General features: G+C 38.3%; 1 non-coding gene across 1 annotated transcript; it reads right to left on the bottom strand.

Annotated features, from left to right (window-relative positions):
* Positions 1-5,059: 5,059 nt before the first annotated feature.
* On the bottom strand, positions 5,060-5,133 carry TRNAT-CGU (transfer RNA threonine (anticodon CGU)). The gene has a single exon. It is a non-coding gene; the product is annotated as a tRNA-Thr (tRNA).
* Positions 5,134-5,456: the final 323 nt, after the last annotated feature.

Here is a 5,456-nt window from a genome sequence, read left to right as displayed (position 1 = left end):
AAAGTACATTTTCTGGACTCCTTTGCAGCTAAGAATCTTGACGCAAATGAGATTTGACTGAGATTAGATATACTTCTCTGAGATTTAGCAGGCAGAATATCATCATGCTGATTTTGTCTATTTTTTGCTAGCAAGCAAGATCATGAAGATACGCTTTCTCAGCACAGTGTTAACGGGTCTGGTCTCTAGCCTTTAGAATTAGAGAGAGCAGTGCAGAGGCGGTGGCCATAGTCCATGTTCCAATGTTCAGTCACCAGCTTCATGAGTTTGAGAAGTTATTATAAAGGAAGCAATCTCCTAGCTCTAATGTTGTGTTACTTGGATTATGGTTACAATGTTCTGAGTCTCAAAAAGTTTATTGCCAGTTTCCCTTATAGATTAGTTCTGTAGATATTTTCTGAAATCATAGTTGAAGGTCTAATCTAAAGCCTGTTTCTCAACCTTGTCAGATAATTTTGTAGTCCAACTTCCTGTTTTTAAATCCTTTTGTTTGAAATACTTAGAATGCTCCCTGTTTCCTACACTGAACTTTTAATTATTTTGCAGATTAAGAAATATCAAAATTAGTAATAGTAATGGATTGTGGGAACCCATGAGTCCATATAAACAAACAAGTAAATGTCAAAAGAGAAGGGGGGCGAGGCACAGTGGCTCACACCTGCAATCCCAGCACATTGAGAGGCAGAGGTAGGAGGTTCATTTGAGTCCAGAAGTTGGAGACCAGCCTGGGCAACATGGCAAGACACCCTCTACAAAAAAATCTATATATTAGCACTGCAGCCTGGGTGACAGATCAAGACTCTGTGGGAAAAAAAAAAAAAAAAAAGCTGGAGGGTTGGTGGAGGCTGGGAGGGGAAGGAAACGTTTTTCTTCCAATAGCAGAAAGATAACTTGTAAATGTAGAATAAATGATGGATTCAGAAGATCGTCATTTGGCAACCATCATACTTCTAACTGATTCAGGCCAGGATCATCATGGGTGCTAAATTAAGTTGATAAAAGTTGAATGATAACAGGATATTTACATAGTCTCAAAGTCAGGATACTTATTAATGACAATGGAGAAACCTGGCAAACACTGTCATAACCAGGTGACCAAAATTAATACCACTGGTAATGGGACAACCGCCATTAAATATCTCCTGATAAAATGCACTGAAAAGGGTATAATATCAGTTCTCTGGTATTCCTACTCAAAATTCATAACCGAAATCCAATCATGAGGAAATAGCAGACTAACCCAAATAGAGGAAAATTTTACAAAATAACTGGCCTGTACTCTTTTAAAAATACCAATGTTATAAAAGAGAAAGAACATGACAATTCAACATATGCTCAAAGATTTTCTTTTGCTAAAAAGGACATTATAGGGACAATTAGCATAGTCTGAATAAGGCCCATATATTAGACAATAGTATTGTATCAATGTTAATTTCTGATTTTGATCATTGTACTGTGATTATGTAAGAGGGTGTTTTCCTGTTAGGAAACATACATTGAAGTATTTAGGGGTAAAGGATCATTATGTCTACAACTTATTCTTTTTTATTTTTATTTATTAGTATTATTTTTTGAGACAGAGTCTCACTCTGTCACCCAGGCTGGAGTGCAGTGGTGCTATCTTGGCTCACTGCAACCTCCGCCTCCGGGTTTCAAGCAATTCTTCTGCCTCAGCCTCCTGGGAGGCGAGGAGGGTGGATCACAAGGTCAGGAGATCGAGACCATCCTGGCTAACACAGTGAAATCCCGTCTCTACTAAACAAAATATTAAAAAAAAAATTAGCCAGGTTTGGTGGCACGCACCTGTAGTCCCAGCTACTTGGGAAGCTGAGGCAGGAGAATGGTGTGAACCCAGGAGGCGGAGCTTGCAGTGAGCTGAGATCGTGCCACTACACTCCAGCCTGGGCGACAGAGCGAGACTCCGTCTCAAAAAAAAAAAAAAAAAAAACATATGTATACATATATACATATGAGATATGAGATAAAAGTATATATATGTATATGTATGTATATATGTGTGTATATATATACACATATGAGATATACATATGAGATAAGGTCCATATTTGGGAAGACTGAGTGAAGGATGCAACTTTTCTGTAACAATGAAATTATTTTAAAAGTAAAAATTAAAAGAAAAAGAAAAGAATGAGACAGACCTTAGGAGAGTCAAGTTACTAACCAAAGGCCCACATTTGGTAGTGAGGGATCCAGGACATGCATACAGACTTTGTCATCGAGAACTCCATGCTCCTTTCACTCCTGTGCACAGTCAGTCACTTTATTGCCAGCCTTTTCTTTGCATTTATATGTGAATAGATTTCTCTTTGGTGTGACTTGATCCATTGAATGAGCATTGCTTTCACTAGAGGGAGGAAAGCATCTTTGGATTGAGTTGAGAGCCACTTCACTTTTCAATCTCTGGTCCAGTACATAAACTTAGAAGTTGTGTGCTGAGTTTGCACAGAGAATAACACAGCTCTTTGCTGAGTGTGAGGCGACTGCAAAAGGCGACTTTTAAGGCTCCTTAGATAATTCATCTTGGGGATCAAAAGACTTTAGAGGACTTGACTCCAACCTCTCTTATTTTGGCAGCTAGGAACTTTATATAAGAAACAGAATAGAAAGCTAAACTTTCCAGAGAACCCCCAGTAAGCACAACTAAATTCTCATTAAAACATTAGTGAATTCATCACCATTAAGTAAAGAGAAAGAGGTTAGCATTATTTCTTATCAATCAAAAATTAAACAAAGGCATTGATGTACTTGTCTGCTGAGGTTTTACTCTTAAAACATCTGGAAAAGGAGTCGTTTGTGAGCAATAACTCCCTTGAGGTTGCAGATATAGGCTTTTTCTCAATTTGGGGGTTTTTCCCCCTAAAACTTGATGCCAATTCCTTTTAATTATTTCTTACATTTATACTTTCTCCACTTCTGATTATGTTACTGGTTATCTGCTTTTCTAGTTAATTTTAAATTTATTTTCCAAAAAGAACACAATAAATAGGAGAATACATCTTAAACTTTATATTTTTTTCTTCACTCATAATTTTTGAAATGTGTTTATGTTCAATTACACATGGATTTTGGTTGCTCTTAATATGAAATTAAAACTCCTTGGCATGGCCTCTAAAATTCTGACACAGTTTGGTCCTATCCTCCTGCATCCCATCTCTCAGGCTGCTTGCCCATGGCCTTCCCACTGTACTCATACCAGTTTTTTTCCAGTCCAATGCACTTTGTCTAACTTCCTCTGCCTGGGTTTCCCTATGCTCTGTCTGCCTTTCCTATACTGTCCTCTTTCTTTGCAACTGAAGACTCTCCTCTTATCTCCCTGATGAAACCAAATCTTACCCGTATGTTCTAAATCACAGTCATTCTTTTTCTGTAGCACTTCTCATAGCCATAATGTTATGTTTGTCATTATATAAATAACTTCTATTCACTCACCCATCCCCAAATAAGCTCTTACCTCCTTTGGGATAGAGACCAGGCCTGTTCAGCTTACCTTCCCACACCTTGATGTGAGTAGGTATAGAATTAATAATTTTGGGCCGGGCGCCGTGGCACACGCCTGTAATCCCAGCACTTTGGGAGACCGAGGCAGGCGGATCACGAGGTTAGGAGATTGAGACCATCCTGGCTAACACGGTGAAACCCCGTCTGTACTAAAAATACAAAAAATGAGCCGGGAGTGGTGGCCAGCGCCTGTAGTCCCAGCTACTCGGGAGGCAGAGGCAGGAGAATGGCGTGAACCCGGGAGGCGGAGCTTGCAGTGAGCCGAGATTGCGCCACTGCACTCCAGCCTGGACGACACAGCCAGACTCCGTCTCAAAACAAAACAAAACAAAACAAAATTAATAATTTTGGGAATGAATGAGGAGATGACTAGCGTTCTGTAACTTCATGTAAAACAGATGAAGGCATATCTTCCACTGCTTGAGGTTAGCTTTAAGAGGTGTTTATGGACCACATAGAATTCTTTTCAGAATTCACTTCAGTGATCTCGTATCCAGAAATATAACTTTTTGAAACCGGCATGCTGGTTCAGAGTCATAATACCCCTATTGGGACATCTGCTTCTAATAACCCAGTTTAAATCAACCAAAGAAAGGGAGTGATAGTCCTATAAAAATCAATGTCAAGAAACAAAATATGTCCTCTGACCCTAAAATAGCTTATTTTTTCTGAACATTCATTTGTGATTTACTGTTTATTGATTTATGGAAGTCATGGATTTTTTTCAGTGGCACATAGGCACCAAAGAACTTAAGGAGGTCAGGGAAAATCTCAAAAGAATATGCAAAATTTGTCCGTAAGTTTGTGTGTGTGTGTGTGTGTGTGTGTGTGTGTTTATATACAAAAGTTTTTATTAGATAATCTAATGAGTTCATGTGCCATACAATTTTAAGAATTATTATTCTAAATCACACTGGATACTGTTCGGTTTTATAAATAATATTATTTGTTACTTAAGACTTCGACTTAAGTAACTTTGACTTAAGTAACTGAGAAATATTGGATTGAAATATTAGCTTGATTATTTATCAGCTATAAGATTTGGGCAAGTTTGTTTCCTTCTGATACTTCATTTTTTATCTGTAAAATGGGCATAATACTGTTTACTTCGGTGAATAGTCTAGGAATTAAAAGTATGTGAGAAAATACATAAAGTACAACTTAGTAAATGTTCCATAAATTGCAACCATTTTTCATCCATGTGGAATTTAAGTAAGGTTTCATGGAGTTTGAGAAACCAGAAGAATATATTTTTTAATGTTTTGAATTAAAAGTTTTACCATTTTATTTTAGATATTTTTTATCCGTGATTGAACTTGAACCCCTGAGTTTGGTGAAATTCCAACATAACTGTCTGAGAGATCATCAGAAACTAACAGCCTTTGAGGATGCAGGTGGAATGAAGAGAGACTGGAGAGACTAAAGCTCTATGCAGTGGATCTGATATTGTGATTAAGGATTATAGACTAAAAATTGTGATAAATTCACAAAAACAGATGGCCCTTATTAAAAGGGGAAAGAAAAAGACACACCCACTCTCAGGCCCCGCTGGGATTCGAACCCAGGATCTCCTGTTTACGAGACAGGCGCTTTAGCCAACTAAGCCACAGAGCCAGCTGCGCAGACCCCATAGCTTCTTTTATGACCGAATTGTACTTAATTAGGTGAAAAGTTGTGTTGCCAATGAGAGTTACTGTGTTTTCGAATACATCAACTTTGTAGTAAAGGCAGACTCCTGAAAGGAACTTCTAGAAATTAGACTCCCTTCGAGTCCAACAAAACACATCCACACTCACATAATCACTTAGAATATGTGCTTGGAACAATGTCAGCGCGTCCCAGAGGGCAAATAAAGCCGTGAAATCGGAGAGTGGAGATGAACCGTGTTCCCAGAGGAGGAAGAGGCGTCTGTCTCTAGACGTAGCGAGAGCAGTTTT

This window comes from Macaca nemestrina, chromosome 5 (assembly GCF_043159975.1).
Source record: "Macaca nemestrina isolate mMacNem1 chromosome 5, mMacNem.hap1, whole genome shotgun sequence".
NCBI lineage: Eukaryota > Metazoa > Chordata > Mammalia > Primates > Cercopithecidae > Macaca > Macaca nemestrina.
This window is presented reverse-complemented; position numbering and strand designations above follow the sequence as displayed.